The sequence below is a fragment of the Arachis ipaensis genome, chromosome B3 (genome assembly GCF_059453495.1).
Source record: "Arachis ipaensis isolate K30076 ecotype BB chromosome B3, ASM5945349v1, whole genome shotgun sequence".
In the NCBI taxonomy this organism is placed as follows: Eukaryota; Viridiplantae; Streptophyta; class Magnoliopsida; order Fabales; family Fabaceae; genus Arachis; species Arachis ipaensis.
Genome location: NC_142438.1, coordinates 89,933,990 through 89,945,119, shown reverse-complemented (window position 1 = coordinate 89,945,119; position 11,130 = coordinate 89,933,990).

Here is an 11,130-nt window from a genome sequence, read left to right as displayed (position 1 = left end):
TTGAATGCACGGTGTTTAAAATCTAACAGCATCTACTATGCTTTCCTTGTCTCTGAATCAAACTTTGCCAAAACTTGATAGGTTCACCCAAAATTCACCTAAATTCGTAGGAAAAACACAAAATCTCAACATAGTATCCAAAAAATGAATTTTGCAATAAAACCTACTAAAAATTAATAAAACTTAACAAAATATACTGAAAACACTAAGAAAATACCATCAAAAAGCGTATAAAATATTTGCTCATCAGTGAGCCTACTACTTCCAAGTCCCAAGCATGTTTAACAATTCCCGATACCTCTTCTTTATGGCACCAATGCTCCTGAAATTTGAATCTTTTTCTTGACCTTCTTTCTTCCTTTTCTAAATTAAAGAGTAAGGGGCAGTGATCAGATCATGTACCATCCAAATGAGACACAAAATTGTTTGGATATTCTGCTCTCTATTCCGTCAAAACAAGTACTCTGTCTAGTCTTTCCTGAATAAAATTGCCTCCAAATTGCCTATTACTCCATGTGAAATTCTTGCCTTCAAATCCCAGATCCACCAATTTAGCTTCATTAATAAAATCATTGAATTTCTGAATTGATGATGCTGACTTCATCCTCCCTCCCTCTTTCTCATGGTGGGCCTTTATAGCATTAAAGTCTCCTACCACCAATCGATGCTCTCCCGAATTATCCATGACTTGAAGTAACTGTCCGAACTGAGCTTCTCTAATAACTTCATCTATGTGGAAGTGCACAGCAAAAACTTCCCATGTCTTTGCATTTTGACCATCTTCCCATGCAAAGTGCACTAGAAAAGACTCAAAAGCTCTGACTTGCACCTTCGTTTTCTCCTTCCAAGAAACCATTAACCTTCCTTCCTATCCAATCGGGTCTACACAAAACAAATTTGAGAAACCAACATCCTTAATCACCCTCTCCACATGTGAGGTATTGTTTTTGGTTTTACAGAGAAACAATACCTCGGGGGAAAGAGATTTAACAATCCCTTTAATGTTGTGAACTGTAAGGGTTTTCCCAAACCCAGATAGTTCCACATTGTCATCTTCATGGATTCTTTGGTGCCAATTGTTGGGCGACACCTTCCCCCTTCTCAGTTTTTACTTGTTTCTATTGAACAATGCTTCTTACTTGCTGCCATATCCTCATTTTCCTCTGTTCTCCTTTTAACACTGTCATCTTATTGCCCATTTTACCTCTCCTTGCCATCTGCTTTAAATACAACTTGTGTTTTCCTTTAGTCTCAGGTGCACTAGCCAAAACACTAAAAGAAAATATGCCGTCTAAGTTAAAATTCTGTTCTGAATTTTCTTCTTTATTCTCCATCTGTGCTACTATCTCAGTGTTATATTGCTTTTTCTGAACTTGCTGATCAGCAAGAACCAAAATCCTCCTCTCCTCCTTTTGTGTTCCACTTTTCACCTTATTATCCTCAACTTCTTTTCGTGTGTTTACCTCATTAACCAAGAGACTTGCAAAGCTTTTAATCAGGCTTAACGGAGTTGGATTTCTATCTCTTTGGTATTTTTTCTCTGGCTGCTGGTTAGAATTTGGATTCTGGTTCTCTTTTTTAGGAGCTGACCCTCCCTCCAAATTGTTCATCTCTGACCTAAGTCCTCCATTTCTCTTCCTCAACCTTCTCTGCCACTGAATCTTCAAGGAATTTGTTGCATCCGTGAGCCTCATGTCCCAAGAATCCACAATAATAACAAAAGTTTCCTATTCTTTCATATTTAACTTGCAGCTCGATCACCTTTTTATCTTCCCTGCAATCTTCATCGATCTCTGCCATGGTTTTGAGACATCCAACCCAATCTGCACTTTAACAATTTGCTCCTTTTTTCCTCTTAAAATGAATAAGTCAACATCCATCACTTCCCCATCACTTCTTCAAGCTTCCTACCTAATTCTTTTGTTTTACAATGTTCCGGTAACCCCCAAAATCGAATTCATATAGGCACTTGTAGGAATTCAGTTTCCACAATTGAGTCTTCTCCTTTCCATCTCTTTAGGTTGAGAATATACTTTTTAAATAGTCAAGGGGCACCATTCTCAATCCTAATCATCTCAATCTCCTTTTCAAAGAAAAATTAAAACACGTTGCCACCATGATCCAAAATTTTGAAGCCCTTCGACTGTCTTCAGATCGCGAGTAGAGCAGCCTCTAACGTGCCAATACTGAACTTACGATCAGCCATTAATCTCCCAACTAGACTTCTTGTACATTTCTCAAAACCTTCCTTTATATCCTCTTCACCAAATTCAATAATTTAGTCTTCCTCCAGAACTTTCAATGCTCTTCCTAACCCCTGAGATACAGTAGATGCTGCCATTATCAATTCGTATGAAATTTACTCATAGAAAATTTAATAAGGATTAACCTCAAAATCCTAGCAGAGCACTTTTTGAAAAACCCTAACAGCAAAGCACTTTTAGCATGACTACTGTCACATGAAAATGTTGTTTCCAAAACAACGGACCAATGCCTAGAAGTAGTATTATAAATGCTATATTCAAGGAGGTCTTCAGTAATATTTTATGAGGTGATGTTTTATGATTTTATTTTTTCTCATGACATCGATACACTATGTAATCATTTATATGATGTGATGTAGATGATTACTTCGTTTAATGTTAGGTAATTCATATTTGGGTATGATCGTGTCATCAGGTTACTATAAGTGATTATTTGATCCATTTATGTACAGCGCATAGATCTTTTCACTAGTATATTATATGAGAAAATATCCTATCTGAACTATGTTAATTATAGAGATTAGGAATATAGAGATTTTCTTTTTACAATAAAGGCAACACGCACTCAGAACTTTATATAGGATTTATATCTTCAGCAACCTCTATATTTATATTAAATTCATCGAGTAAGACATTTTACTCATCAAGACCTCATATAACTCGTCATTTATTTATTTCTTATATTATTTTCTTTTTTGTCTTTTGGATTTTTTTTTAGTTCCTTAATTTTTTCATAATTCTAGATACTTGAATAAACTATAAAAAATATACCTAATTTTTAAGAAGCTGATAAAAATAACCCTTACTTTTGATAGTGACCAAATTGTTCTCAAAATATTATAAAATACGATAAAAATAATAAAAAATATTATTTTTTAAAAATGATAAAAGTCTTGTATTAGATATTATTTATCCATTTGATTCAAAATTTTATAAAAATATTTGGATAAATATTTCGAAAGTATATAAAAAAAATTGGATAAAAATTTGACTTTTAGAATTTTTTTATTTTTTTAAAATATTCTTGTTCATTGATTAAAAAATCATAAAGATATATACTTAGCATAGAATCATCAACTTTTAAGAATTAAATGATCTTGTTTCTTTAATGATTCTTGCAAAAGAATGCATGAAATCCAACTTTTAAAATAATTTTTGAGAATATATAATTAACTTTGGATGTTTTTGTCGCGTTTAAAATATTTTGAGGATATTTATATTGTTATTATAAAATGAGTCATTTTTGTCAACGTTCTAATAAGCGCAAAATTAGTGGTTTCTATTTCTTTCTCTCTCTTATCCCGGGAAAAACTAGAAGGCTTGTAATGGCCCACTTACATGTATTAGTGAATCGGAAACAAGCCCATCCAAGATCACAGTACACTACTATTTAGTTTGGGCTTACATGGTTCTCAACATGCCCTAGTAGCGGGTCTCATATTTGCGCTTAGCCATAACCCTACAGCCTAAGCTTAAGGGTAACATGTCCCACGATCTTTTCAACGATGTTGCTTTTCTTTGTTATTTTGTTTGTCTGTTAACTTCTCCGAGGTTTTGGATATGCGGATATGGGCAGGTGTAGATGATACTGAGATAAATGGGAATGCTTCTCTGACAAAAAAAAAAGGGGGAATGCTTGAAGTCTTGAAATTTACCTGTTTGTTCAGTTGCTTAGGTAGATAAACAAACCCATTCTGTTATTAACTGAATTAAACCGGATGGTGCTTGTTGCATATTTCTGATGCCACATTCAAATAGTTGTTGCTTGTTCTACAAGTTCTCTTTGAAATATTCTTGCAGGGATGTTTCTTTACCTAAGAAAAGAGTCCTATGTTACTCTTTTGCTCTTTCAAGAATGTCACAAGTTTCACTTTTATGTTCTATTTAGTTAAGCTAGTGCCATTACTACCATGCAGTACTAGTCTCAGGAATTATGTTAGCTCTCCCCATTTTATCAATTTGGTGGAAGTATAGGCCATCATGTTGCAGACAATTGTGGATATGTTGTTGCTATTACAGTCATCGATAATTCTGTATCAGTTTGATTAGTCCAAATTGGAAGGTATTCAGCAAAGATAGAAAGAACCATGTGCTTGTGGAGCTATTTTCAAAAAGAAGCCTTAGTTCTCATTCTCCTTTTTCCAATTGCATATAGTCCAAAGTAAGTTAGCTATGAATGATGATCCCTTATTTGCTTATAGTTCCTTTCCTTTAACTCGCATGAGCAATAGCAGAGGAGCTAAACAACACCGGCTTTGTCCAATGGCAGAGGAGCAATGCATTTTCAACTTTCTTGAGACATAATAAGTTACAAATTGAGCATACAGGTGAGAAATTCATGCATATATTGAATGGTTCTGGAAGATTGTGTGAACTACAATACATGCTATTTTGAATTAGGAGGATTATTTGACATTCACTTACAAGTTTATATGCTCCAAAACAATATAAAACATGCTTAATCCGAAAATGACCCAAATTTGTTTCATCAAGTGCCGGGAGCCAGTGATCTCTCCCAAGCTACAAGTCCTTTTTTTTTTCTTTACAATTCTCAGCCCTTTAGCTTGTTCAACAAAAATGCTATATATGCATACCAAAAATCAGCCATCAAATTGAAATTAGTAATCATTTGTTTGTATATAAATACATACGTAGTTTAACTTATTTTTAATGTATATTTGGTATTTCAATATGTATTCTACATTGGTGGCTAAGTTTGGTATATACCTAATATAGTTGATTGTCCAACACCAAGTAGATCTGCCTATGGATTCTTTGAGATTGTTTATGCAAGCAGAGCAGAGTTCATATGATGAAACTAAACTCCTTGACAGCCATTCCCCATCTTGCTCTTCTACTTGCTGTCAGGTAGGGGTGTGCATGGTTCAGTTTTTCCATAAACTGAACTGAAACTGCACTAAACCATTTTAAATGGTTTAGAAACTGAACCAAACTGCTTTGTCATATAAGAAACTGGTTTTAAACCAGTTTATAATACAGTGCACCAGTTTAAACCAGTTCATAAAAATAAAACTGGTTTTAATTAAAAAAACCAGTTTAAACTGGTTTATGCCTAAAACTAGTTTTCACACCCTCTCTCTCCCTCTCTTCCTTTCCTCTCTCTTTCTCTCTCTCTCTCTCCTTCTTTTCTCTCTCTCTCTCCCCTTTTCTCTCCCTTCCCCTCTCTCTCTCTCTCCTACCCTCCTCTCTCTCTCCCCCTTTTCCCATTCTCTCTCTCTCTCCTCTCTCTCTCCTACCCCCCTCTCTCTCCCTCCTCTTTCTCTCCCCTTCCCCTCTCTCTCTCTCCCCCTCTTTCTCCCCCTTCCTCTCTCTCTCTCTCTCCCCCCTTTCCCACACTCTCTCCCTTCTCTCTCCCTCTCTTCCCTTCCTCTCTCTCTCCTTCCTCTCTCTCCCCTTTTCTCTCCCTTCCCCTCTCTCTCTCCTACCCTCCCCTCTCTCTCTCTCTCTCTCTCTCTCTCTCCAACCACTCTCTCTCCCCATTTTCCCATTCTCTCTCCCTTCTCCTCTCTCTCTCTCCTCTCTCTCTCCTACCCCTCTCTCTCTCTCTCCTTTCACTTTCTCTCTCCCCTTCCTCTCTCTTTCCACTTTCTCCCCCCTCTTTCCTTTCTCTCTCCTCTTTCTCCCCCCTCTCTCCCTTCTCTCTCTCTTTCCCCCTCATCTCTATCTCTCTCCTCTCTCTCTCTCTCTCCATCCTATCTCTCTCCTCTTTGTCTCCCTCCTCTCTCTCCTCTCTCTCTCTCCATCCTCTCTCTCCTCTCTCCTCTCTCTCTCCTTTTTTTTCTCTCCTCTCTCTCCTCTCCCTCCTCTCTCTCTCTCCCTCCCATCTCTCTCTCTCTCTCTCCTTTGCCTCTCTCTCTCCCTTTCCCTTCCCGTCTCGCTTCCTCTCTCTCTCCTCTTTTCCCCCTCTCTCCCTTCTCTCTCTCTTTCCCCCCCCTCTCTCTCTCTCCATCCTCTCTCTCTCCTCTCTCCTCTCTCTCTCTCTCTCTCTCTCTCTCTCTCTCTCCGTCTCTCTTCCTATCTCTCTCTCTCTTCTCTCTCTTTTCCCTCTCTCACTCTCCCTCTCCCTTCCCGTCTCTCTTCCTCTCTCTCTCTCTCTCCTCCTCTTTCTCCCTCTCCTCTCTCTCCCTTTCTATTCCCCTTTCTTTCTCTTTCTCTCCTCTCCCTCCCCTCTCTCCCCCTCCCATCTCTCTTCGTCTCTCTCTCTCTCCTCTCCCACTCTTTCCCAATTCCTTCCTCTCTCTCTCTCGTCCCTTCTCTCTTCTTATTCTCTCTCTCTCTCTCTCCCTCCTTTTCCTCGCTCTCCCCTTTTTTCTCTCTCTCTCCTCTCCCTCCTCTCTCTCCCCCTCTTTCTTCCTCTCTCTCTCTCCTTCTCCTTTTTCTTACCCTCCTCTCTCTCTCTTTTTTCTCTCGCTCTCTCTCCATGTCTTTCCTTTTTCTCCCCTCTCCCTTGCTCTCCCTCCCTTCCCCCTTCTCTCTCTCTCTCTCTCTCTCTCCCATTTTGTTTCTCTCTCTCTCTCTCTCCCATTTTGTTTCTCTCTCTCTCTCTCTTCCTCTTTCTCTCTCTCTCTCTCTCTCTCTCTCTTTTTTTTCTTTTCTCTCTTTCTCTTTCCTATTTCTCTCTCCCCCTTCCCTTATTTCTCTCTCTCTTTCTCCTCTTTCTTTCCTTCCCTTCCTTTCTCTCTTTTCTCTTTCTCTCTCAACCTTCTCTCACTCTATATCCCTCCTCTCTCTCCCCCTCTTTTCTCCAAAATAAGAGAGAGAAGGTTGAGAGAGAAAGAGAAGAGGGGGAGAATAGAGAGAGAGAAGGGAGAAAGAGAGAGAGAAGAGAGAAAGAGAGAGAGAGAGGGATATAGAGTGAGAGAAGGTTGAGAGAGAAAGAGAAAAGAGAGAAAGGAAGGGAAGGAAAGAAAGAGGAGAAAGAGAGAGAGGAGGGCGAAGAAAGAGAGAGAAGAGGAGAGAGAAATAAGGGAAGGGGGAGAGAGAAATAGGAGAGAGAAAGAGAGAAAAGGAAAAAAAGGAGAGAGAGAGAGAGAGAGAGAGAAAGAGGAAGAGAGAAGGGAGGGAGAGAGAGAAAGGAGGGAGAGGAGAAAGAAAGAAAATGGGAGAGGGAAAAGAGGGAGAGAGAGAGAGAAACAAAATGGGAGAGAGAGAGAGAGAAACAAAATGGGAGAGAGAGAGAGAAGGGGGAAGGGAGGGAGAGCAAAGGAGAGGGGAGAAAAAGGAAAGACATGGAGAGAGAGCGAGAGGAAAAAGAGAGAGAGAGAGAGAAGGGTAAGAAAGAGGAGAAGGAGAGAGAGAGGAAGAAAGAGGGGGGAGAGGAGAGAGAGAGAGAAAAAAAAGGGGAGAGCGAGAAAAATGAGGGAGGAAGGGAGAGAGAGAGAGAGAGAGAGAGAGAGAGACAGAGAGAGAGAGAGAGAAGAAGAAGAAGAGAGAAGGGACGAGAGAGAGAGAGAGAGGAAGGAATTGGGAAAGAGTGGGAGAGGAGAGAGAGAGAGAGAGAGAGAGAGAGAGAGACGAAGAGAGATGGGAGGGGGAGAGAGGGGAGGGAGAGGAGAGAGAGAAAGAAAGGGGAAGAGAGGGGGAGAGAGAGGAGAGGGAGAAAGAGGAGGGGAGAGAGAGAGAGGAAGAGAGACGGGAAGGGAGAGGGAGAGAGAGATGGAAAGGAGAGAGAAGGGAGAGAGAGAGGTAGGAAGAGAGACGGAGAGAGAGAGAGATAGAGAGAGAGAATGGAGAGAGAGGAGGGAGACAAAGAGGAGAGAGAGAGGGGGGAAAGAGAGAGAGAGAGAAGGGAGAGAAGGGGAAAAAGAGGAGAGAGAGAGGCAAAGGAGAGAGAGAGAGAGAGAGAGAGAGAGAGAGAGATGGGAGGGAGAGGAGAGAGAGAGGAAAGGAAAAAAGAGGAGAGAGAGAGAGAGAGAGAGAGAGGATGGAGAGAGAGAGAGGAGGGAGACAAAGAGGAAAGAGATAGAGAGGAGGGAGAGGAGAGAGAGAGGAAAGGAAAAAAGAGGAAAGAGAGAGAGAGAGAGAGAGAGAGAAGATGGAGAGAGAGAGGAGAGAGAGGAGGGAGACAAAGAGGAGAGAGATAGAGAGGAAGGGAAAAGAGAGAGAAGGGAGAGAGGGGGGAGAAAGAGGAGAGAGAAGGGAAAGAGGGGGTTGAAAGTGGAAAGAGAGAGGAAGGGGAGAGAGAAAGTGAAAGGAGAGAGAGAAAGAGTATGTTAAAACTAATTTTAGAGTTTAAATAAAACCAGTTTTAATTTGGTTTAAAACTAAACTGAACCATAAAAACTGGTTTTTAATAAACTGGTTTTCATAAAAACTATAGTTTCAGTTCAGTTTTTTATTTAAAAAAACTGGTTTATTTAGAACAGTTTCAGTTCAGTTTCAATTCAGTTCAGTGAAACCAGTTTTTTTGCACACCCCTACTGTCAGGGTAGTTTAGCGCAAATGTCCTTAACAAAAACACATTCAGGGAATCTCAAAATAGACATGGCATAGGAAACAGTGGATTGCAAGATCACTTTAATCAACATCTATTTGCCTATGGAGTTAACAAATTTTCTTTCAAATCCATAGCTAGAGTAACAACTTTGACTTTCCACTTACCATGGAATCCAAAATACTTCCCCAAGGAATCACATGCCTGAATGTTTTGCATTAATTTTGTTTTTGTAACCTTCCTTCCAAAGATGAGCCCAAAATTTGAAGTAAAATATTTTGTGCCCTGTGGCTGCTAAGAATCTGTTTAGACCTACATAACTTTCATATGCCTCTTTGCATGAAGTATAAGTGTGTTGAGCTCGGTAAGAGCTCCTTGAACAATTTGGACCTTTTTTTAATCCTTCTGACAGAGATAACAGAACATCATTGGACAGTTTGGGAGGATAGAGAGTCCATACTCCATAGTAAGGACAAAAGAGAAAAAAAAATATAGGAAATTAGGCAATAGGCATCATGTTACTGTCACATAAGCAGTTTTAAAGTTGTTCTTTTCCCCACACCAAAACTTTAATTTATTCGTATTCCATTATGTGAAAAACATTTTCTCGTATCATATAAAGCTTGTCCAGTATACTATCCCTTTTCAGTGACATTATAGTCTGGAAGTGCTCAAAATAAATTTAGAAGTAGAAAACTTGCAATTATACACCTAATAGTACACATTTCATTTGATACCACAGTATCTTCATATTATTGGGTATGGTTCAAGGCCTGTTATTTAACATGTGGGTCTTATTGAAAATTTGGATAACATATGTACTTTTTTACTTTTGGTGGCATTTAACATGTGAACTTAATTTTTCCTAACCGAAAATTTGGAATATAACGCAGTCCACATATATTAATTTATCATGCATGAAAGGGAAAATGCTGACTCAATTCCAGATTAGAAACTCAGTTAGAATTATCACTCATTTTGTATTTTCCATAACTAGTACCTAGGCAAAAATTATTTATATTTTATGTTCTTCTATTCTAATAATTTAAATTTTTAAAAATAATTTATAAAGAATTAATAGTTAACTTATCGGCATACTATCAATAAAATATGTTTTTGCTTAAAATAATTAGTACATGGAATTTAATTGTACAAATAATCTAAAATCTAAGAGAGATTGTCATGCCTCATGACTCACGGAACGGAACGCAGAATGCAATTGGTAGCGTGTTTGCAATGCATGGCTTCCTTCAAATTTTTTATTTAAATAAATAACCAAAAAATAATTTATTCTCAGCAACCGCAAGACCTAATTTTTTTTTTTAAATTTGTGCAACTCTACAAAATGGATGTATACTGTATTTTTTTTAATAAGAGAGCTCAATATAATAAGTAGAGGAAGAATAACTACAAGTAAGAGGTTAAAAAAGAAAAAAAAATTACAAAGAAACTCATCAACTATTTTTAGCGCTCTTTCTTTCTATAATGTACTCCTAACCTTGTACTCCTAATTGTGTACTCGTGGAAATATCTCCAACTACTCCAATCTTATTTTTATTATTATTCTCCAACAACAACAAAAAAAACAACCATAATAATAACAATGCTCTTTTATTTCTTTTGAAAATAATACATTTTTTATTACTAAAAAAATCCTATCATATATTTTTTTTATTATTTTTATTTTAAGTGCATCCACATTTAACATATGTATTTGGGTAGCTAATCTGAATGTCATGAAATAGATTAAAACATAGTTTTTTTTTTTCATGAGAAAATTTAGAACTCATAATATCTTTATTCGAATGTCATTAAGTTGATAAAAAAAAATTTTTTTAGTATGTTTAAATTTTTAATAGAAAAAGTAAAAACACTAAAAAAAACTAATTTACATATTTTTAAAAATTTTTTTTTTTAAAAAATATGTTTTTCACTGATAAATAAATAAAAAAATATTTTTATATGGTTATATCTAAATATAATTGATAAATAAAAAAATTTTTTTACATAAAATATCTAAACATAAAATTATTTTTATTTTTTTATAAAATTTAAAAAAAAAGATAACTTAAATTTTTTTTTTAAAACTCACCCGAAAAAATCTTTTTACATGGTTATAAAGGAATGCTCATAAACTTTATGATATGATATTTAATGAAACAAGACTTGGTACTTAAAAAACGGGCGGAAAGGTCAAAAGATGAGTCTGTTGTGAGTAGATGCTTCGTCAGACCAAACAATGCAACTTTCTCAACTTGAAGATATGATTTGCACGTAAGGCTGACTCATGCACTTCAAATTAAGATTATTTATTTAGTATAGCAACTCCTCCAGCAATCACAAATTTCATTTACAACCCTTATTTCGGACTAAACCGAAATTCCATAAAATCATTCTTTTTCTTTGCCAGCA